This window comes from Protopterus annectens, chromosome 16.part0 (assembly GCF_019279795.1).
Source record: "Protopterus annectens isolate FY-2018-M chromosome 16.part0, PAN1.0, whole genome shotgun sequence".
NCBI lineage: Eukaryota > Metazoa > Chordata > Ceratodontiformes > Protopteridae > Protopterus > Protopterus annectens.
The window spans coordinates 426,353,538-426,378,584 of record NC_056750.1 but is presented as its reverse complement, the minus strand read 5'-3'; the positions used below and the strand labels follow the sequence as shown (position 1 = coordinate 426,378,584).

The following is a 25,047-nucleotide window of genomic DNA, read 5'->3' as shown; positions in this document are numbered from 1 at the left end:
GCTAAAAGCCACCATGGGAAGCTTATGTCCTCCTAGGGAAAGAGGATATAAGAGGGATGGAGGGAGGGAAACCAGGACTGCAACACTGAATATACTTGAACAAGAAGTTATGTACTTACCATAACGTTCAATGTATGTAGTCCATCTCGCCTCACATTCTTACTCATGGGACTCTGCCTATTTTACTAGCTCAAAAGTCTCTGATTGGCTGGGCTAAGAGGGTATCCCATAGTACACTGCTTCGCATCCCCAGATCTAGTTTGCTGCTAACAAACCAGTTACTGCATACATAGCACACATCCATACAAACAAACTTATTCAAAGGGACTCTGCAGGATAAAATCTAACTTCCAAATCCTCCAGGCAGGGGGAAGGCGGGAGGGTAAGAAAGAATGTGAGGCGAGATGGACTACATACATCGAACGTTATGGTGAGTACATAACTTCTTGATGTTATGTAGTCCTATCTCGCCTACATTCTTACCCATGGGACAGCGTCCCTAGCACCTACAACCTGGGTGGCTCATAGGAAAATACTCCTGAGAACTGTGGAGCCAAATGAAGATCTGCCCCTGGAAACCACGTCCAATTTGTAATGAGAGACAAAGGCGTGAGGAGAAGCCCAAGTGGCCGCAGCACATATATCATCCATCGACAATCTAGCTTGATATGCTGTGGATGTGGAAACTGCTCTTGTGAAGTGGGCTTTAGGTGGAAAGGGCAAATTTTTACCTGCTGTCTGATAGATGAAGGAAATACAGCTGGCTATCCATCTAGAGAGTGTGACTTTGGATACCGGAGAACCAGACCGGTCAGATTTCCGGATATCTTTCGTCTGGTGGAGATAGAAGCATAACTGTCTATGTACATCCAATTGGTGAAATCTGAATTCTGCCTTGTTGGAAAAATTGGGGAAGAAAACTGGCAGCTCAAAAGACTGATTTATATTAGACAGAGAAGCCACTTTGGGAAGGAATGACTGGTTTGGTCTAAGAGAAACTCTATCTTTATGGAAGATCAAATATGGGGGTTTGATGGAGAGGGCTTGAATTTCGGAGACCCACCTCGCTGAAGTGATTGCTGTTAAAAATGCTGTTTTCCATGTAAGAAATTTTAACTTGCAGTTAGCTGCAGGCTCGAAAGGTGGAAGAGTGAGGGCTTGAAGAAAAAAATTGAGGTCCCAGGGCATAACAGGTTGGGATACTGGGGGACGAAGCAATAGGGTACCTTTAAGGAATGCTTTACATAGTCTGTGTGCCATAAGGCTAGGCTCATTGGCCACGTGGAAGTTTGATATAGCCACCAGCTGAACTTTGATGGTGGTTGATGCGGACCCCTGATAAAACAGTATAAACAAAAATTCCAAAATGGAATCAATTGGAGCCGTGTAGGGATCAATGCCTCTAGAATGAGCCCAGATAGAGAACCTTTTCCATTTGCTAAAGCAGATTTTTCTAGTGGATGGTTTATGGGAGGACGACAATATATGGACTACTTCCAGCGAGAAATTATGACATCTGGCTAACAATGGAAGTGGAGAAGCCAGGCCGTCAGCCGAAGTGTCCTCAAAGAGGGGTGGAACTGTCCCGACATGTGCGTCAGTAGATCTGGAAGGGGTTCCAGAATCCAAGGAGTATCCACAATGTAAGGTTGAAGGAAGGGGAACCATACTTGACGAGGCCAGTGTGGGGCAATCAGAATCATCCTGCTTCCCAAGGATTGCGCTTTCTGAATCACCCTTGAGAGAAGGGGAAACGGAGGGAAAGCATAAAGCAGACCGGAGTGCCAATTGTCAGCTAGAGCGCCCCTGGGTGATTCCCCTGGTGGGGGGGGGGGGGGATCAGCAAGAAGTAGTTACTGCATTTCGCATGGAGAGGGCTGGCAAAAAGGTCGCAGCAAGGTTGACCCCATCTGCTGAAGATTCGCTCTGCAACCAGGCGATTCAGGGACCACTTGTAGGGCATAAGAATCGCCCTGCTTAGCTTGTCCGCCATTACATTGGTCTTCCCCGGAATGTGCGTTGCCACCAGAAACCATTGGGAAGCTATTGCCCAATGCCACGCGTGCATGGCCTCCCTGCATAGTGGGTAAGATCGGGTTCCTCCTTGTTTGTTGAGATACCACACTACTGACATGTTGTCGGAGTGTGTCGCAATGGTCCCTAGAGGGAGAACTTCTTGAAGTGCCTGCAATGCAAGAAGCACTGCTCTCAACTCCAGGACGTTTATGTGCAAATGCATCTCGTGCTCCTGCCACGTGCCTTGGACCATCGTGCTGAGATAATGCCCCCACCAGCCCATCTGGGAGGCATCCGTGGTCACCGTAGCAACAGGGACGGGTGGAACAAAGGGTTTTCCTCCGTTCAAGTTGTTGTGCACAGCCACCGACGGAGGTCCTGCTTGCATCTGTCTGTCATTAGGATTGGATGGGACAGTGGAAGTCTTTGGAGAGACCATTGGACAAAGAGAAGCCAATGAAGAAGTCTTATGTGTAATCTCGCTAGCGGAACCAACATGATAGTAGCAGTCATGGTCCCTAGGAGTTGAAGAATCAGTCTTGCCTTCGCATGTCTCAGAGGCATCAGCGTGAGAATTTGTTGTTGCAACCCTGTGATTCTTTCTTGTGGTAAGAACGCTCGCATTTGAATGGTGTCCAACTCTGCTCCTATAAATGTGACACGCTGTAAGGGCAATAAGGCAGATTTTTTCCAGTTTATCGTGATGCCTAATTGGTGACAGACTGATGGTAGCGTCCCTGGTCTGAATTAGTTGATGCCTGGTGGGGGCGGTGAGGAGCCAGTCGTCCAGGTACGGAAACACCTGGAATCCTTGACGTCTCAAGTGAGCCGTCACCACTGCCATACACTTAGTGAACACCCTGGGTCTGTGGTGAGACCAAAGGGCAGGGCTCAAAACTGGAAGTGTCTGGCTCCCAGCCGGAAGCGTAGATGACACCTGGATGCCTTGTCCATTTTGACATGGTAGTAAGCATCCTTCAGGTCGATGGAGCACATCCATACTTCCTCTCCCAACAATGGGAGAATAGACTGTGGAGTGACCATACGGAATTTGGACTTGTGTACGTAATTGTTGAGTTGACTGAGATCTAGTATGGGTCTCAGGTCCCCTGTTCTTTTCGGCACCAAAAAGAATCTTAAGTCCCTAATCCGATTTGGTCTAAGGGGACTGGTTGGATTGCTCCTTTTTTTAGCAGCTGAGATATCTCTGAGGCTGCTTGATCCCTTTAACTGGGTGGAACATCTGGGATTTTTCTTATGGGAGGGGGTACTGAAGAGAATGGAATGATGGAACCTCCGGAAATTATCCTTAATACCCATCGGTCCTGGGTGATGTTTTCCCAGGCTTCCGGATACAAGGAAATTCAACCCCCGACTGGCTCCGGATAAGCACAGTCTGGCATACCCTCAGGAATGAGAGTATGGGGAGCCACGGAAGGAGTCGCGGTCTCTGGAATTGCGGGGGCCCCCTCTGCCTCTGGGGCGACGTCTCCCTGAATAACCCCCCCCCTGCCTCGGGAGGGGGTTTCACCTTGTGCGACAGGAAAAAACCTATGTGATTTCTTGAACCACATCTTTCCCCCTCGCTGGGCCTTGGGATAAGGCCTAGACAGAAAGGAAAAAACAGACCCCTACGGCAGTCAGGGTCTTTCCCTCTTGCTCGCACCTGGTGTGTGTGTGTCTCACTTTGGTCCCAAATAAGGAGGAACCATCAAAAGGGGCATCAGTGAAGGAAGACTTGAAGGCCTCCGCAAAGTGACACAGGCGCAGCCAGGCTTGCCTTCTAAGGGCTACCCCTGAGCTGGCCGCCCTACTCGCTCCCTCGGCCGCATACAAAATGAGTCGCATGGACGAGTTTGCGATGGAGTTGAGGATAGAAACCTGTGCGTTAACTGTCTGAGCCACTGCTTCAGGTATGTTACCCGCAAGAGTATTTCCCAACTCCTTAAGGAGATCTCTCTGGAGCCGAGTGAAATGAGTTAAGTAATTCAGTGACCTTAAGGTGAAGGTGGCTGAAGACAAGGTATGCTTCCCGTACCCGTCCATAGTCCTAGACTCCTTGTTAGGAGGATGGACCGATGAGGAAGACTCTGCAACTTCCTTCTGGGTGGCTGCCGCCACCACCATGGCATCAACCGGGACTCCCCTTGACAGAAATTCTTTTCCTTGAAGAGCAGAGAGAAATTTATTGGGGCACCTAGGTACGGGCTCCACAGGATCAGGGTTTTCCCACACCCTTCGACAAATAAGGTCAAGAAGTTCATCGAAGGGTGGAGACACCCAGGAGGCGGAAGGTTGAGAGCCAAAAGCCTTAAGGAATACTGACTCCTCCTCGGAAGGGGTTTTGGAAGGCCAGTTTCCTCTGTTTCAGTATCTCCAGGATATCGGAGAAGGAAACATCATCATAGGAAGACTTAGGGGATCCTTCCGATTCCTCTAGGTCAGTATCGGAAGTGAGAGACTCGTCCTGAGAGTCCATGTGCTTCCTCTTGCACAATTTCTTTCTGGGAGGTTCCTCAGGCAAAGGCTCTGAGGGACATTCAGAAAGTGGGGGACCGCTCGTGGGGGTATCCTTAGGGCCTGGCGCTCTACTGTCCAAGGATAGGTGAGTGTCAGAAGCTCTCGCGGGAGTGGTAGGGGATGGAATGACCGACTCGAGTGATGTAGCTGATGACCTGGCCAGCGCGCTCCGCCTGGCCTCAAATGCGGGTCCCCCCAGAGTCAGAGGACCGACCGGGGTCCCCCAAGCCAATGCACCGAGTGAGAGACTCGAAACCGAAAGATGTCCCGAAGTATCCCCTTCGGGCCCGACCGAGGAGACCCGAGTCTCGAACCCTGTGGACGGAACAAACATGGTCGGAGCCGAGGTCGGCACCGATAAACCCAAGGGGGGTATCGGAGCCGGCGCAATAACGTCACTCGGAGTGGGACATGCCAGCTCCAACAACAAAGATGTGCTCAGAGGAAGAGTCATTGAAACAACCATAGGAATTGGCTCCGGAGCCGACTGGGTCAGAGACGAAAACAATTTAGCCAACACCGGCGACTGCAGGAGCCTCTGCACCACCCTATCCACATCCAAATCAGAAAGCCTGGAGGATTTGGAGGAGATGGATGGAGACTGAGACCTCTTATCTGGTGAACCATGCCTCACACTAGGCGACTGGCTCCGAATGGGTTCGAGAATGATCGGAGCGGATGCTGAATCACTTAACACAGACACCTCCTGCGGCCCCGAAGACAGTGGAGCCGAGGAAGCAGTATCCAATATAGTAATCTTCTCCGGAGGCTCCGAAAATGCAGATGGAGCCGGAGATCTTTTCTTGGACTTGGAGGTCTTAGATTTAGACAGAGCTGGAGGCCGAATCTATAGCCTCCAGAAAAGATGGTTTAAGCAGTCCCTTTAGAATCAATTTGTTTTTCCTCTCTTGGAGCACCCTAGGACTGAAGGCGTGGCAAAAGCTACACGACTCCTGTAAATGGATGGCTCCAAGACAGTAGACACAGACCGAGTGTCCATCTGTGATGGACATTTTATATCCGCACCTTGAACACTTTTTAAAGCCAGGCGGCTTATGTTCTTTCTGATCTTTAGACATATCTAGAAGTTAAACTACCAAACGGGGGGCAAGCACACAGCGTTCACTACAGTTAACAACTGCCAAACAGGTGGGAAGCCCACAACGTAGACTAGCAAACAGTACCACAGAGAAAAGCGAAGCTCTAAACAAACAACTGGCAACAAGGACACAGAGAGAACTGCTAACGTAAATGGTTCTAACAATACAATACAATGCAATACAATACAACTGAACTAAGGGAGGACTAGGTCTTCTAACTAAAACGGGCCTAGCTCGTGGGAACAGTTAGGGATACCATAAAAAACACCAGAAACACACAAACATAATGACAGCAGCAAAAAATTAGCTATTAAAATAGCTTTTGGGTGTAAAACAACCAATTTCTCAAGAAAAATAAGTCAAAAAGAGGTACTTAGCCACAGCCAAGCTAGACCACATCCGAGCTATACAAGCGGCAAACAAGATCTGGGGATGCAAAGCAGTGTACTATGGGATACCCTCTTAGCCCAGCCAGAGACTTTTGAGCTAGTAAAATAGGCAGAGTCGGAGCCGATATTCGGCTCCGAACCCATGGGTAAGAATGTAGGCGAGATAGGACTACATAACATCATCTACATTTATGGTAAGTGTACACAACTGTACTATGTTCTTCGTGTTTCACTGTTGCAGTCATCATCTGTGAGAGGATTCCCAAAGCTGAGTAGAGGGGTGGAAGGATAGTTTAGAGCCCTAGGCATGGGTCAGCAAGCCCTGCAGAACTGCAGAGGCAAACCCTGCCCGAGACATAGAAAAAGAGGTAGGTGGTAATGATCTGTAAAGGTATGGACAGAGGTCCAGGTGGTAGCTTCCAAGATGTCCCTGCCGGAGACTCCTCTAAGGAAGGGTGTGGAAGTGGAGGTTGCCCTAGAGGAATGGGTACGAACAGATTTGGGGTGGGGGTCCCATGCAGTCTGTAGCAGGAATGGATACAGTGTGATATCCATTTGGAAATGGTTTGCTTGGAAAAAGGCTTCCGCTCTGCCCCTGGGGTAAAGCTGACAAGCAGTCTGTCTGTTTTTCTGAAGTTCTTAGTATGGCCCAGATAGTATCCGAGTTGTCTGTGCACGTCTAGCGAGTGCAGAATTCTTTCCCCCTTGTATTGAGAGTTGGGAAAGAAGGCGGGTAAGTGTATGGCCTGGTTGAGGGTTACATCACATACCACCTTGGGCATAAAGGAGGGGTTAGTCCTCAGGGAGACCCTGTCTGCATGGAAAATGATGAAGGGCTCAACAGCCATGAGTGCCTGAAGTTATGAAACCCTTCTGGCTGAGGTGATAGCTAGTAGGAAGGTGGTCTTCCAGGAGAGGTATTTCAGTTCTGTTGAAGCAGCAGTTTCAAAAGGAGGTAAGGTTAGTTTTTCCAAAACATAATTTAGGTGCCAGGCTGGAGTGGGAGGCCTTCTGGGAGGTCTGAAATTAGAAGCCCTTCTGAGAAATTGTTTAATCAAAGGATGACAGAAGAGGGGTAGGTCTGAATCGTAATGTGCTGAAATGGCTGAGTCACGGATTTTAATATAAGAGAAGGAGAAGCCACTTTTGAGTAACTCAGCTAGGTAATCCAAGATAAGAGGGATGGAAGGCTACTACGAATATCAAACCACAGAACCAGTGAAAAAAAATGTTTTGGTCTGAGGAAGTCCCCTATTACTTGAAGGAAGAAAGCACTTAACCTTTATTTGTTTTCAATAAAATCGTTGTTGGACCTGCTTCACGTTCCATCACTGGCTCACTGGTTCTGAGGGATGGAAGGATGTGAGGTAATGGCCCCTCTGGACTGGCTCTAGGAGCAGAATCTTTTCCATTTCCCTGCATAAGATTTTCTGGTGATGGGCCTTCTGGCCTCTATAATGTCTAGGACCTGTTGCTTAACAGAGACTCCTTGTTAGCTTTTGAAGTATACGCCATGCTGAAAGACTGACAGTCTGCAAGTCTGGATGCAGTATCTCCCCCTCAACCTGGGTCAAGAGGTCTGAGATCAGGGGAAGCTGTTGGGGGGGGGGGGCTGTAAGGTCAGGCTGCGCAGTAAGGGGTACCAATGCTGTCTGGGTCAATCTGGAACAATGAGTATGGCCTTTGGTCTCCTCCCTTATTTTGATCAGTACCTTGGGAATAAGAGGCAGAGGAGGGAATGCATACACAAAGAGGGAGTTCCGGGGGAAGGTCAAGGCATCCACCTTCCATGCTAGGAGATGATGCTCCCTGGTACAGAACTTTTGCAGCTGGTGGTTGAGGTGCGAAGCAAAGAGATCCACCTCCGGAGTCCCCCACTCCTGAGTGATTTGCAGAAAGATTTCCCTGTGGAGCTGCCATTCATGGGGGTCCAGTTAGTTTCTGCTTAGGTGGTCTGCCAGGGTGCTGTTGACACCTGGTAGATACTGGGCAATTAGGTACAGACCCATGGAGGCGGCAGTCAGCCAGAGGTTCATGGCTAGCCTGCACAGAGGGTAAGACTGGGTCCACCCTGTTTGTTGATATACCACATTACTGTGGTGGTGTCTGTTTTTATAAGGAGAATCCCTGGCCTGAGATGGGGTTTGAAGGATGCCAGAGCCTTTTGTACTGCCATAATTTCTTTCTGATTGATGTGTAAGGGAAGGTGCTGGGCATCCCAAAGGCTTTGGGTGCACCTGCCTGCTAGGTGTGCACCCCAAGCAATGTCTGATGCGTCGGTGGTGATGGTCTGGCCGGTAGGGCGGACGATGAAGGGAAGACCTTTGTTCTTGGCACAGGCCTCTGCCCACCAGAGAAACTCGGCCCTTATACATGGGATCCGAGGGAGAGAGGTCTCTAGAGACTGAGTGCTGACACCAAAGATTCTTTAGATACCACTGAAATTTTCTCATGTGAAGCCTGGCCAGAGGAATTAGAAAGATGCAAGATGCCATGTATCTCAGGGCTTGCAGGAACTTCCTCACAGTGAGGTGACTTCTGGAAGCCAGCTGGGTAAAGTAGAGAGACAGGAAGCTCGGCTTTTCTGGGGATAGGAAGGCCATTTGGGCTGCTGAGTCTAGCAGAGCTCCCAAGAAAATGATCTTCTTGGAGGGAGTTTGCTTTGATTTCTTCTCGTTGATGGTGAACCCTAGGGAAGTTAGGAAGGATTTGACAAAGAAAAGTTCGTGGAGCAGCTTTTTTTTTTTTGCACTCTGCCTGAATGAGGCAGTCGTCCTAGTAAGGGTAAATCTGTATATTTCTCGGTCTGTAAAATGCTATGGCCGGGGCTAAGCATTTGGTGAATACTCTGGGTGTAGTAGATAAGCCAAAGGGCAGTACAGAGAACTGAAAGTGTTGTGATCCTGCTCTGAAGAGCAGGAATTTCCTGCAGGATTTCCTTATGGGGATGCGGAGGCAGGCATCTTTTAGGTCTAGAGTCACTAGCCAGGCATGTTTTGTTAGCATAGGCAGCAGCTGCTGCAAAGTTAGCATTTTGAATCTGGGGACCACCAGGAGGTGTTCAGAATGGATAGATCCAGGATGGGGCGTCAAGTGCCCTCTTTTCAGGGAATAAGGAATAGTCTGGAATAAAAGCCTTTGCCTGTGTGATCTGAGGGGACAGGTTCGACTGCCCCCTGGGATATGAGAGTTTGGACCCGTTTCAAAGCCTCTGCCCACTGATTTGGAAGCAAGTCTGGGTACCCTCTTGGAAATGGGAGTTCGCTTAAAGAGAATTTGTATCCCTGAAAAATGATCTTTAAGACCCATTGGTTCTTTGTTACAGAAATCCAATTTTCTTTGAAGAGGGAGTGCCTTCCTCCTAGCTTTTGGTGAGTGAAGGGCAGCGGGAGAGTCATTGTGAGTTTTTGCCATAGAAGGGTGGCTCAGAACTCCCTGCCTTTGGGGCGGAAGCAGTCTACTGTTTGCTTCTCTGCTGGCCCTGGGATATGGGCCTGGATGGTCTGTCTTTCCGGGGCTTACCTTGGCCCTGTCTGCCAGGTGCAAGGAAGGACCAGTGCTTAGAGGGAAAGTTCCTGCTGAACCTAGGAGTTTGAACCTGAAAGAAATCTTTTACTGTTTGCATTGATTTTGCTTTGTCTTGTTTTTAAGCACCTCTTCTGCTTTTACTCCAAACAAGCACTTCTTATCCAAGGGTGCCTCAATAACTTTAGACTTGACATGATCAGGAAGAGGTTGTTCCTTCAGCCATGCATGTCTCCTAATGACAGATCCTAACACTGCTGCCCTGCTAAAGGCTTCTAGGGCATCATATCCACAGTGTAATGAGCGCTTGGCCACTTGACAAGCAGAGTGCAGTAAATCTGCAAACTCATTTGAATTGGCACAGTCAGAAAAGGTAGAAATCTTTTGTTTTAATAGTTCCAAAGTGTGTTGCTGATATTTTTATATATGGAACTGACAACCGAGTGCTCTGATAGCCAAGGTTGTAGAGGTGTATACTTTTTTACCCCATCTATCCAGAGCTCTGGAGTCCATGTCAGAAGGAATGGGATTCTTGGCAGAACTAGTCCTAGCTCTTTTAGGTTCTTGAGTAATGACCTCTGGGTCTGCAGCAGGATTTCTGTACAGGTATTTTTGAGAATCTGGTACTCTGTAATACCAGTCAGGTTTACTGGGAGCAGGTGGGAGGGCATCAAGGGCTAAGCTGGATTCATGTAAAACATCATCCACCACTTCTAAAATAGGAGAGATGGCCAGGGGGTCTGTGCTGGGGCAGGTCCAGAAACTCTCCAAGTCTTTTCTTAGACTGGTGGAAGTCCTGAGATTCCCATTGGAAATGTTCCCTGAGGGTGTGAAGGGTTTCGCCAAAGGAAAGGTTCTCTGGAGGGGAGGCAGAAGGGATGGATGCCTCTGCATCTGAATCCTCATAAGCAGTCAGAGGTTGCTGTTCCTCTTCAAAATCAGAGTAGTCAGATTCCTCAGAATCCTGTTCTGTCAATTTCTGGAGAAGGGTGCCTATTCCTTTTAGAAGCTGTGGCCTGACTACCCCGGATAAGAGAGATGAGATCCTCCGCCATTTTAAGCATTTGTGCTTGGGGTGGTAGAGCAGGAGCAAGATGGTAGCTAGAAGCAGATTTTCTAGGAGTGGCCTGGCTTCTAGGCCTGAGAGAAACAGTAGTCAGATGAGAAGATGTTGTTTTTTGACTTGATTCAGTAGTGCGAAAAGCCTCCTTGGAAGCCGGTGCCTGTGTTGCAGCTCCAGACCCAACCGAGGCAGAGACAGCCAAAGGCTCGGAAGACGAAGAAGATTTCTGCAGCATACCAGACTCCGAAAGGGTCTTGGTAGAGGCCGGCATGGATATCGAATCAGGCATCAGGGGCTGCAAAAGCACTCAATGAATTTCGGAAAACTGACAACTTGCTTAGCTGTAGAGTCGTCATGAGGCTTAGTCTTGTGTGGTCTGTCTCTATCTTTATCTCTGCATTTTTTCGGAATGTCCACGGATAGTTGGGTGATGGACGCCATATCGGAATGCGAAGACTGAACATGAAAATAACTGTCTACAATAAGAGCTCTATGGCGAATGGTTCTCGCATTAAAGAGGGCACAGAACCAACAAAGGGGATTGTCGCTGTCTGGGCCTAAACAAGTGATGCAGTAAGAATGGAAGCCTCGGGGTGTGGGATCTGATTTCCACAAGCAAGACAATTGTTAACTTTTTCGGACATCAATTAGTGCAAGAAAAAAAGGGTCCCCAACAGCTGAAATTCAAATTCTGGTAGCGACCGACCGGCACTCGTGCGAACTGCTTCTGCTACAGGCTCCATGGCAAGAAAGACTGATGTAAGGATGTTGGCTGCCTTGGTTTATAACACTGACGACCTGACGTCAGACTACAGGCGACTGCGCAGATGCAAAAAAAAACTGACTCTGGTATTCGAGCTGGCCGAGGGCTACCACAGCAGGGATAACCCACAGGTGATGACTGCAGCAATGAAACACAAAGAACATCAAATGCATCTTGAATTCTCTCAGTTTTATTTTTTTTAATTATTTAACATTTGTTGACCGGGAATGTCCGACTAGGTTCCACAGATCCTGTTTTCAGCGTTGGCCCGGGGAGCAATGCTCCAGAAGCATATCTTTAGATATGCTGCAACAAGGTTAGCACAAGAGGTTGAAAATCTGTGCAGCCACTGACAGCTTGAGGGACCACTCCTGAGACATCAGAATGATCATATTAAATGAGTCTAACAGAATGCTGGATTTCCCCAGGATGTGTACTGCTATAAGAAAGCAATGGGAGGGACGTAACTGTACAGATAACCTTGAAAGAAGAAGTTTGGCAATCTGACTGGTCACGTCCAGGTGACAGCCTGTAAACGTCAGAGAGAGGGGATGGGTTCTAGACTAGATTCCCTGAAGAAAACTGCAACATCCAAGGAAGGCACTGATGGACCAAGTAGTCTCTCAACTGAACCAAGGATTCCCTTGAAGTCACTGTAAGGATCCAGTGATCTGGGTAAAGAAAGAGCCAGGACACCGCCAGCCTGAAATGAGCTGCTACCACTGCCATTTCTTGCTATCATTATGTGGTAGTAAGCATCCTTGAGGTCCACTGGGCACATAGAGTTCACTTTTCTTAGTAGAGGTAGAATGGAATGCACAGTTACCATCTGTAATCTGGCCTGTTTGAGGAAAACATTTAACTTGCTTATGTTGTCGCCTCACAGCAAGCGGTTCTTTGGTTCAATTCTCGGCTAGGGTGCCTTCTGTGATGAATCTGCATGCCCTTCCTGTGGTCATGTGGGTTTCCTCCGGGTGCTCCAGTTTACTCCCACATTCCAAAGACATGGGATAGGTGGACTGGACACTAAAGCTAGCCACCCGGGGGTGCAAACCTTGGCTCGAGATGATTGTCATTGCAGAAGTGACACCCTCACCCCATGTGCAAAATGGGAAAAGGGGTTGAAGATGGATGGATTTAACTTGCTTAGGCCCTTGCTTTTCTCGGGCACCCAAACAATCTTGAAAACTTCTAAATGGATGACTTACTATGTCCTTTTGCATTTCTTCTGCTACCTTCCTTTGCTAATGGGGTGGAACATCTGGAAGGGATCTTTGAAGTAAACTGAAAGGGGATAGCATAGACTCTAGTAATTACTCAACACCCCGGAATTTGATATGATGGTCCTCCAAACTTGAGTGTAAACAGCCAAGCACCTCCAGAATACCTTCATAATTTTATTTTAAAGTTGTCCAGGAAGAAAGTGCTTAATAAAGGATTTTTTACAATCCTTTGGCTAGTGACCACCTGATTCTAATGTTTTGCAGTTTATTGTTGTTTTTTTCTTGATAACATTTTTGGTTCTATGCTACTGACAGAGACTTTATTGATCAGCTGTGTCTTACAGCTAAGTATATGGAAGGAAAAGGTGGCTGAAGCAAAGGTACGGTTCTCAAATCTGCCTAACACTTGTGACTCTGGAGGATGAACCTATGCACTCTCCACTGAAAACCCTTTCTTGGTGGCTGTGACAACAACAATGGCAATGACAGCAAGCCCTTTGCACCAATGAGTCCTATCCTTGTTTGAAAAATAAGACTTCATCTGATGCAGACATAGGCTCCACCACTTCAGGTTTTGTAAGTGCCCTCCTAGGCACCAAGTTGACAAGCACGTCAACAGGGGTACCACCCAAGTCTTGGATGGGCCTGCACCAAAGGCCTCAGGAAACATGACTCCTCAAAGGAAGGGGCTTCATGAATTCAAGAATTTTGCCAAAGGAGACAGAGGGGTATTATGGGGACCCTTCCCCTCACTGAGGTCAGACTCTTCGGTCAGAGACTCTGGGGGGAATTTGGGTGCCTCCTTTGGCACTAATGCTTTGCTTGGAAAGAGACTGAAAGACAAGGAAACCTTGGGGGGGAGCCTCAGGCCTGGGGCTGCACATGAGCCTGAAGTGCAAACTATCCCTAACAAGATTATACAAGACTGAAGATCTAGGAACATAAGATCAATATAGATCCAATACAGAGTGGGATAAGCCCAGCCCACAAGTAGTACAGAATCCTCTCTACAACTTTGCAAGCAGATATCAAGGTCAGTCAACTGGGGAAAAACCTTCAATCTGCAGACATAGGAGAATATCCCACTCCTGCCAAAGACTTGGTCAAATCCAAAGCAGATACTGAGCCACAGCTGTCCAGGAACAAAGCACCAAGGGGCAAGGATAGTGTCAAAAGTCTCAGTTGACCCCTCAGCTGCAGCATGGAGACAGCACCAATGGAGCCACAGTCAAGGTGGGCATCTTTGTTGAAGGCATCGAAGCTGTTGGTGCTGATGATGGAACCACATGGACAAGAGAGTCAGATCCAAAACCATTGTTGTCACAGGATGGATCAGAGAAGGAGAAACAAGGTTTAAGGGCAAAAGGACCAGCTCTGCCCACCCACAAAGCCGAGAGGGAGGGAATGATCCTCAGGTCAATCTGGACCTTCAAGAATGTCTGCATCATCGTTTCTAAATCAACTTCCCCAATGCTCTACATGGACTTACAGGTCTGAATGAAGCCACTGACAATAGCTCAGTGGGCTGTTGCACAAATTTATCCAAATCTTGGATCTTAAATGGAGAAGACTGGACCTTGGGGTGTTCCGGAGTAACCTCCAAAAAGGTAGATTGTAGCCGACCAAACTCAACTGCCACTGCCAGAAAAGGGCTTGGCATCTTCGACTGTCACAGCCAGAAAAGGGCTTAGCAACATAGACAGCCAGGACTGACGTGGTTCTGATGTTGGTGTCAAGAGGATCAGGGAACCATACCACAGAGTTGCCAATGCAGGATTCAATGTGGGAGCCAAGCTGAAAGAGGTACTTCGGGCCTTCTGTGCTAGCTCAATTGTAGCTGAAACCTCAGGTCATTTTTCTGACCTCTTCATCTCTATCCATTTCACCTCACCTTTTTGTCTTTGTTTTTATCTCTTCTCTTTCTCGTGAGGCACCAGATCGACTTGTACATCAACAGGGGTGAGTACCACCCAAGTCATGGATGGACCTGAATCGACAACCTCAAGAAATCCGTCTCCTCAGGGGAAGGGGCTTTGGTGGTCCAACCCCCCCCCCCCGTCACATCAATTCAAGGAGTTTGCCAAAGGAGGGAGCATAGGGAGGGATTATGGGGACCCCTTCCCCTCAACAAGGTCAGACTTCTGTCAGACTCCTGGGGGGAACTTAGGTGCAGCCAAGACACAGAAAGCCTGCCAAAGAACAGGCAGGAAGGAACCCCATCAGCAATAACTTGGCCCATCTATCAGTCAACACCTTGTCCATGAAAGAGGCACAGGTCTGACGGTCTTGTTCTAAGGGGGTGCACCCAAGCATAAACACACTTGTCATGAGACTCTTAAGGGGGAGATTATAACCACAGTATTTATGGAAGCCAAAGTCTTCTCAGCCATTTCTACACTTCCATACAAGTATAACAGCAGCACAGTAGAAAGTAACCCCAAACAGTAGGATCAACAGCACACACGAAAAACTAGCAGTGAAACCTACAAGGAAATAGCAAATGTAAAGAAGTCAACAACTATTCAATAAGCACTGTTCAACTAGTGAAACACAAGCAAAAAATCTCTGAAAGGGGGAAAGCAGCTTAGGGCTGAAACACACAGAGCAGCCACACATCCAAAGGGTAACTTTTTAAAATTTAGCCACACACAACACTCAAATAAACTTCAGGAAAGGCGAAAAAATGTAAATAATAGCAATCCTAGAGTTCCAGAAACAACATCTGATTCTGAAGAGTAGCAAACAAGATCTGAGGTAAATTAGAACAGAACATTATGGGAGGGGAGTTGGATCTTCCAAGCGGACATTCTCAAGTACTAGCCTCTGATCCAATTTATTTGTTACGCACAAGATGAGACAGGTGGAAAAGCAACTTGTGATCAACAGTTTCTGATCACTTCCCGCAAACACGCAGTCCTTGCAAAACATAATTTTCCCGATAGGGTGTCCCTGCTTGGCAATGAGCAAGTCATGGAGTAGTACATAAATAAAAGCCATGATGATTTTACATGAAAAACTCATCCCTGCCACACACAATCATACTGCTTTTGAAAAGTCAGACTGATAAATGGGATTTAATGAAGGCAGTGGAAAGTTACACTTTCACACACACATGATCTTCTGTCAAGAATAACCACCTTTCAAACAGGGTCACCACCCATGTCTGATTGTGATCAAGTGAATGAATTTCTGGCCTTCCTAATGTACTCCAACCGTTCTCTTTCTTTCTCACAAAACACATATACCATCCATGACATCATCTTCTTTCGGCTGTTCCCGTTAGGGGTTGCCACAGCAGATCACCTGTTTCCATTTCTTCCTGTCCTATGCATCTTGCTCTGTCACACCAACCACCTGCATGTCCTCTCTCACCACATCCATAAACCTTATCTTAGGCCTTCCTGTTACCTGGTAGCTTCATCCTTGGCATCTTTTTCCCAATATACTCAGCATCCCTCCTCAGCACATGTCCAAACCACCGTAATCGTGCCTCTCTGGCTTTGTCTCCAAACCTTCCAACCTGGGCTGACCCTCTAATATACTTAATTCCTAATCCTGTCCACCCTCACCACACCCAGTGCAAATCTTAACATCTTTAATTTTGCCACATCCACCTCAAACTCCTGCCTTTTTGTCAATACCACTGTCTCCAACCCATATAAAATAGCTGGTCTCACTACCCTCTTGTAGACCTTCCCTTTCACTCTTACAGGTACTCGTCTGTCACAAATCACTCCTGACACTTCTCCACCCACTCCATCCTGCCTGTACTCTCTTCTTCACCTCTCTTCCACACTCACTGTTACTCTGAACTATTGACCCCAAGTATTTAAACTCATCCACCTTCGCCACCTCTACTCCTTGCATCCTCACCATTCCTCTATCCTCCCTCTCATTCACACACATATATTTTCCCTTAGTCCTGCTGACCTTCATTCCTCTTCTCTCTAGAGCATATCTCCATCTCTCCAGAGTCTCCTCCACCTGTTCCCTACTCTCACTACAGATCACAATGTCATCTGCAAACATCATAGTCCATGTGGACTCCTGTCTGATCTCGTCTGTCAACCTGTCCATCACCATTGCAAACAAGAAAGGGCTCAGAGCTGATCCTTGATGTAACCCCACCTCCACCTTAAACGCATCCGTCACTCCCACCGCAGACCTCACCGCTGTCTCACTACCCTCGTACATATCCTGTACCACTCTTACATACTTTTCTGACACTCCTGACTTCCTCATACAATACCACAACTCCTCTTTAGGCACCCTGTCATATGCTTTCTCTACGTCTACAAAAACACAATGCAACTCCTTCCGACATTCTCTGTACTTCTCCAGCAACACTCTCAGAGCAAAGATCGCATCTGTAGTGCTCTTTCCAGGCATGAAACCATACTGCTAATCACTAATCATCACGTCCCTTCTTAACCTTGCTTTCACTACTCTTTCCCATAACTTCATGCTGTGACTGATCAATTTAATCCCTCTGTAGTTACTACAGCTCTGCACATCACCCTTATTCTTAAAAATTGGTACCAAAACACTTTTTCTCCATTCCTCAGGCATCCTCTCACTTTCCAAGATTTCATTAAAAAATCTGGTTAAAAACTCCGCTGCCATTTCACCTAAACACCTCCATGCTTCCACATTCTCTTCATAGCTATCCTTACTTCCTCCGTGCTAATCCATTGCACTTCATGATTCACTATCCCTACATCATCCAACCTTCTCTCTCTCTCATTCTCTTCATTCATCAACCCCTCAAAGTACTTTTTCCATCTCCTCAACACACTCTCCTCGCTTGTGAGTATGTTTCCCTCATTATCCGTTATCACCTTTACATGCTGCACATCTTTCCTAGCTCGGTCCCTCTGTCCAGCCAATTGGTACAGGTCCATCCATGACAAACCTGATCAAATTTCACTTAAATGTGATTAAGCAACCACGAGAAACAACTGCTTAAAACCCACACAATTTTGGCCCATCCAAAATATAGGTTCCTTATTACGAGATCGCAGAAGCAGTTTGTCGAATGCGTCATGACTGAAGCGAAAAGGCAAAATACTGATGCGGCTTTTCAGCGAATTCTTTCCCTGGGAAAGAATTCGCTTGGCTGCTTTTGATACTTTGCTGTTTTTGGCACTGTAGTGTGATCTCGGAGTTGGTATATTTAAGTAGGGGGTGTGTGGGGGGCACAGTTTCACCCACCACATTATTTAATGTTTTAAAGTTTTTATTTATTTATTTTTTTTATTTTGGAACAGAGATTTTTTTCCCATGGAAAAAAATCGCTGTTTTGAGGTTTCGACGTAAGCTTTCGCTTACATGGGGTCAATTAATTACCGTTCACTTTTGTAAGTGTGCGATAATATAATATAGACCCAAAATACAACCATTTCTGACTATGTACCTTTGATGTGATCAAGTGAAAATTTTCTACCTACAGTAATGTATTTCAACTTACCTTATGTACACAAGGCTCTAACAAAACATGACAATTGTTTAACTAAAAAAAAAACATATGGATCGGCTAGTTTCACATAAAAACTAGCCACCCCTTAAAGGAGAACTCCACCCAAAAATCAAGTGGAGAAACCATGTGGTGAGCTTGAAGGCTTGGATGCCCAGATGAGGCAGTCCAAATGGGTAACAAGAGATCTGAAGAGAGGATGGAGTATTAAGTGAGGCCAAAGGAAGAGAAACCATACTTGTTGAGGCCAAAAATTGGGCAATGATGATGACCATACTCTTCTGTTGATATGCTTTCTTACTAACTTCAGGATAAGGAGGGTAGGTGGATAAGCACAAAGAAACCTTCCCTGTAATCCAACACTAAATGCTTCATATACAGAAAAAGCATTAATAATTATTCCATTTATTTTAAGTCTGAATGTATTCTGTTTGCCTTTCTCTCCTGCATTTGTTTTATCTGCTACATCACAAAGGCTACTAAAAGTGGCAGGTCACTTATCCCAACCACACAGCCATTAAGAAAACAATACCTCTTAAATAAAGGCACTTAAATAAAAGGCATGTATTCACCATAACAATGCATCTGTGTTCAACTGATGGGTCTTAGATCAGTCTTCAGACATTCTTCAAACTTAGCATCCATAGCTCAATCTCTTCTCCCTACCTATAATCTACTCCAGATCCTGTATTACTTCAAATCGAGCTTGCCCCTTAGTCTTAGTACTGCAAACCACTGAATACCATGGTATATTCATAAAGGGAAAAAGAGATGGGTATCAAGGTACCACAGTTAAGACAGTATGGAGCTAAAAAGGGGAAAGAACAATAAGAAATATCCCTCAGGTCATACTAGAAAGCCATACATAAATCATCCAGGAATGGAAGGAGGGAGGTTGAAGGATGAAACAGATTTTAATGCTTTGTTTATATAATATAGACCCTGTTAATAGACATCATGGATGAGATATCAGGTGTAATGGATGGCCTAATGAGTGCAATAAAGGCTGATCGTAAAATTAAGAGAGAAGTGGTACGGATGAATAGTATTGGTGGAAGGAATGGATATGGGCACTGTGAACTAACATCGGGTGTCACGGTGCTTGGGCAATTTTTTTGGGCTAGGCTTGTAAAGGCTCCAGGGCCATTAGCCTAGTACACACCTATGAACCTATGAATACAGATGCATCGTTATGGTAAGTACATACCTTTTGTATCTGATGATGTCTTTTTCATCCATTATTCAACATGGGGCAGATTCCCCACCCGCTAAACCCCAAGATGATCTTCATGGAAGGGATATTCCAGAGGACAGCAGAACCAAATGCCACCCTCTCTTGAAAATATATCCAACTTGTAAGGAGCAATAAAAGTATCAACATTAGATCAAGTGGCAGTTGCACAACTGTCATTTATTGAAGTTCTTGGTAAGAATCCAGAATTGGAAAATGATCTTGTAGAATGAGCCCTTGGAGGTCTTGGTAGAGTCAAACCCTTTTCTTTGTAGACATGAAACTGCCACCTATCAAGGTTATTTTGGACATGGAGTGCCACAATTTTGCCTTTGAGAAGGAAATGAACAGTCATATTTTCTGAAAACTTTAGTTCTGTAAAGGTAGAATCTGAGCTGTTTATGTTTATTCAATAAATCAACCATATATTCCCCTTGTTCGAGAATTTTGGGAAGAAGACAGGTAAATTAATGGACTGATTAAGCACATTCTCCGTGGCTACCTTTGAAAAAATAGGACTTACCTGGGAGAAAGGTGTGATCTGCTATAACTGACTGTGATGCCCAGGATCAATGCATAAATGGAGTAAATAGTCCCCGACGAGAATCAAAAGATGCTTGGTGGGAATGGTGAGGAACCAGCCACCTAGGTAGGGAAACACCCAGAATCCTAGCAATCTCAAATGAGCTGCAACCACTGCCATGCATTTGGTGAACACCCAGGGGCTGTGATCAAACCAAAGGGCAGGGCTCTGAACTGGAACTGACTGGCCCCCAGCCAGAAGCAAAGATACCTCCTGGAACATCTGTCTATTTTGATGTGACAGTACACAACCAGGAATATCTACAGAGCACAACCAATTGTCCTTCCTCGGTAAAGGAAGTATGGACTGAACTGTGACCATATCCAACTTTGAGTGCTTTACAAACCGATTTAGATGGCTAATTGCTTAGGCATAAAATTGGCCTGAGGTCCCAGTTTTAATCTAGCACCAAGCTCTAAACCCTTATTTGTCTACTGGGATTTCTTTCTGCTAGCAACTTCTCGACTTCTAAAGCTGCAGTTTTCCTTTGGTGGGGTGGCACATTGAGAACTTTGCTTGATCTTATTGGGGGAGGAGGGGAAAAGGGAATTTAACATCCTCTGGTAATTATAGTCTGCACTGAAACCAACTTGGAAAAGCAACTGAATGGGTCCACATCATAAGCTCCATACCTCCACAGGAATAACAGGACCAAAATTGTTATGAACACACTTTATTCCAAACACAAAGAAAGTTGAGCACTTTCATCTCCCTCACCAAAACAGAGACTTCTTCAGAACTAAGTTATTCTTCCCATAAGCACCTCTTATGTAATAGGTGCCATTTGCATTCTAGTTAATTAGACAATTTACAAATTTAAAATATAGTTAAAGTGACCCACACCTCTCCATAAACTGGCAACATAAAAAAATTATGTTAAAAGTATAAAATGTTGATGCTTTGAGAAAAATACTATATTACATCCAGAGCTCTCTTTTTTAACACTGGAGCCAAAGGAATGTTCTCATTAATACCTGGTGGTGTGTTAGAATTTAATTTCATTATCCAAAAAAGTTTTCAACTCCAAACAGAGCTCCCACCATCCACCTCGAGCATTTAAAGGAACTTGTTCTAAGATCCCAAATTTAAATCTAGTGAAGTCCTGACTCTTTTGTGATGGATGTACAGGATACTGGACGCAGACAAAACTGTCCCCTTGACTGCCTCAAGAGTGCAGTAATCCGGCAATACTTCAGGAGGGCTGATGAGGCTTCTCAGTGAATGAACCACTGAAGCCTTGGTTTTATGTGCCTCCATAGCTATGTGGTTAACATCTACCACTGGAATTCCCCCCTCTACGGGGGGGGAAGTGGATCTCAGTAAGAGTCCTGGGAAAACCCTTGCTACTTTAAGAACCACATCATACTACCCTCTTTTTGGTTTCTAAAAAAGTCTTCTGAGAGGTAGAAAACCGTACTCCTATAGCACACAGGGTTTTCTCATCCTGTTCACTCCTAGACAGTGTCTCACTAACTTTGGGCACCACAGAGTTGACCCATCAAAAGCAGCATTAATGAAGGACGGCTTTTAAGGCAAAATCGCATAATCGCATCCAAGGCATGCCTCCGAACCATAATGCCCAAACTTGTGGCTCTAGAAACATCCTCTATAGCACTGGAGAACAAACATATGGAGGTGTTTGACAGGCACTGAAGGGTGGACTGTTTTTTTGTCCTCATCAGTCATGGACCCCAAAAGGGACTTGGAAAGTTCCTTGGTCAGGTCCGTCTGAAACCTTGCTGTGTGCGCCAAATAGTTTAGCAATAGGACAGCAAAGATTGCTAATGCACAAATTCACCTTCCACATCTGTCCAGGGACCTAGACTCTCTATTAATGGTGGACAGTAAGGCTTTTCTCAGCAAGTTCCTTTTTACCCTTTTTAGTACGCGCTGCCATCATCTTAGCATCAATGGGGAGGATGGACTTACTCCAGTGGGCATGGGTTTTGGGTGCAACTAGGTATTTATCCCACATCTGGGGGATAGGTTCCGTCACATCCAGAGGCTTCCATACCCCACAGGAAATCAAATCCACTGGGGGGACCACCTAGGAAGTAGCTCAGCCAGTACCAACACCCTCGACAAACACAAACTCCTGCTGGGAAGGGGTTTCAGAAGACCAAACACCTTCTGTCTCAGAAGCTCACAGTTCTCCCCAAAGAAGGCATCCTCAAGAGGAGATCTGGGAAATTTCTCCCTTTCAAAGTCCATGTCTTATTAGTGACTCCTGCGGGGAGTCCATGCGCTTCCTCTTGCATTTGTGCTTCCAGGAAGCTTCCACTGGGGGATAATCTGGTGAAGACCTGGACGAAAACAGTCTCAAGACTGGAATGGACTGGCTGCTCTATTGGAAAAATAGCAGTAGGCTCAGGACCCCGGGCAGAGAGTTGTGGAGGGGGAGGACTCTAGGGGGGAAGGATGTTCTATCTCCTGAGATGGAGAAAACTCTCTCCACTTCCTTTAAAGCAGAAGCCAAAGGAGAACCCAGAACTACCCCAACAAGAGGCAAATTCAGCTGACTCGGATACCCCAGATAACCCCTCTGACCCAGTCTCGAGGTAGAAGTCAGAGAAGAGCTATCTAATGCCAAAGCCACAAGGGGAAGAGATGTCTCCAAATATCTCGAAGTCGAGCCCCTAATCCCCATATCTGGCACCAAAGCCTAAAGCTCCACAATCCCTCTGGTTCTGAGAGAGTCAGCAGCAGTTAGATCAGAGAACATGCTGGGGTTGAAGACCAAACCTTTGGATACAAGGACAATCCTGGAAGTCTTGTATCCAATTTATCTGAAGCCAAGGGGTGGTTCACAGTAGAAGCAACAATACAGGTTCATAGATTAGTACTAGGCTAACTGCCCTTGCGAGCCACTTTAAGCCTAACCAATTATCCCTTGTGAGACTCAAACCCTGCACCTTGTGTTTGTAAGGCAAACACCTTAACCATTAGGCCACCCTCCCAACCCCCAAAGGGTCTGGGACAGTCTAAAGGTCACAAGTCCAATGGGAGACTGAACTTGGGGTACAGAGGAATTTCCTCATCATAGATAATAGGTACTAGGCTATCTGCCTGAGGGCATTTATAAGCCTAGCCAGAGTGGCGGCTTTCACCGCCCCATTGATAAATTAACTGATCCTCTGTCAAGCAGAGCCAATGAAGTGATCTCAGGGGTGTATTTTCTGTTACCCAGCCACTCGTCAAGGTTCCTCTTGAAGAGCGTTAGTGAGGGGCTCTGCCTAATGCAGTTTGAAATTTTGTTCCAAAGCATGGGGAGTCTCTGTGACAGGAATCTATCCCTCCAACATGTTCTATTTATTGTTGTGGCGAGGTTTAGCTGACTATAGCGCGTGGCTCACAGTTACTTGAATTTCTTTAGGTGGAGCATGTCCATCAATTCTGAGTTGGACATGGCTTTCTAAGTCAGGCAGAGATCACCTCTGAGTAAGCGATATGCGCATGAGTACAGCCAGAGTTTTTTCAGTCGGGCTGCATAGGACATATTTTTGAGGCCAGTAATCCTCTTGGTGTGGTACTTTTGTGGTCTTTCCAGCTGTTGGAAGTGTCTTGTGAGGTACATCCCAAATGGGACATTGTACTCTATGATGGGTCTAATGAGTGATGAGTAGAGGGGCACTATAACCTCTTTATTTCTAGATACGAACCCTTTAGTAATTAGATGGGCCATATAGAAGGATTTCCTAACTACTTTGGCAATATGATTGTCAAAGGAGAGATTACTATCTACCTGGGTCCCCAGATCTCTTACCTCTTCTGTATTAAGGGGGCTGCCACCTATGTGGTAATTGGTGGGTGTTTTGTTTTTCCCAAATGGGATGACTATGCATTTTTTGTCATTTAGCTTGAGGCCAGGACTTTGACACCAGGTGTCTGTCTCAGTAAGGCCCTTTTAGAGGATGCCAGTGTCAGCCGGATAAGTCAGTTATGGCTCCCAGTTTGCAGTCATTGGCAAACTTGGTTAGCCATAGTCCTCCTGTGTTTGCCTGTACTTCTGAAAAATATATGCCGAACAGTAAGGGTCTCAGGACCGAGCCTTGCGGGACACCACTTGTGACTGGTTTAGAGTCAGACCTGGAGCCCGCTATTCTTACCATGTGAGTTCTGTCTGTAAGCCAGTTGGCAACCCATCTCATGATGTAGGGGTTTATGTTCAGGCTGGTGAGTTTTTCTGTAATACCAGAGTGGGGAATGGTGTTGAAAGCTTTGGTGAGGTCAAGGTAGGCTGTGTGAACCACCTTTCCCTCATCTACGGCATTGGTGACTGTCTCGAAGAAGTCAACCAGGTTTAGTAGGCATGATCTGCCCTTAAAGCCGAACTGGGTCAGGTCAAGTGTTTGGAGGTTCCCAATGTCTTTGTTAATGAGTTCCATGATGATGCGCTTCATAGCCTTGCAGACCAGGCTAGTCAGGCTTATGGGGGGATAGTTACCAGGGTCAGTTGTGGCTCCTCCTTTGTGGACAGGAATAACCATTGCTGTGCGCCATTCTATGGGCACGTAGCCTGTGGAGAGGCTGAGGTTGAACAGCGTGTTTAGGTGGAGGGTTAGTTCATTCTGTAGTTCGTGCAAGACAAAGCCTGGGACACCATCTGGTTCCCACTGACGCTGTGTTTTTGGCTTTTGAAAAGGTTTTCACCTGTGCGTCTGTGATTTTTGGGACACACTTTTTCGGTATTGTTGTGGGCCCTTTTGGAGGTGAGAGGGGGGTGAAATTTGCACTGAATCTATCTGCCAGGATGTTGGCAATATCAGTAGGTTCAGTATATTTTGGGCTATTTTGCACTAGTTCAGTGCATATCTGCGAGTTGCCACTTAGATTCTTAACATAGCTAAAGAAGGCTTTATGATTATATCTTTTGAATCCTTGGCTATTTTTCTTTCGAATACTGATCAGGGATGTCTTTCCTTCTTGGAATTTGCTTTTTTTCTGAACTAGCTTCCTCCTTCTATTGTATAGCCTGTTTATGGCAGGGGTCCACCAAACTGGTTTCCTTCTCTTAGAGAAGTGAGTCTTGGTTTTGCTAGGGATGGCACGATCCATGCATCCTTGTAGACGCTCATAGAGTGCATTTGTAAAGGTTTCTGCATCTTGGGCATTATCATTTAGCGTGGGGGCTGTGAAACTTACCACCTCTGTCTTAAGTAAG

The 25,047-nt window shown here is 46.2% G+C and overlaps 1 protein-coding gene across 2 annotated transcripts in view; it reads right to left on the bottom strand.

Moving 5' to 3' along the window:
- The window catches only part of GAPVD1 (GTPase activating protein and VPS9 domains 1), a 3,238,556-nt gene that overhangs the window by 2,014,080 nt on the left and 1,199,429 nt on the right, over nt 1–25,047 (bottom strand). The gene's annotated exons all lie outside the window — the stretch shown is intronic.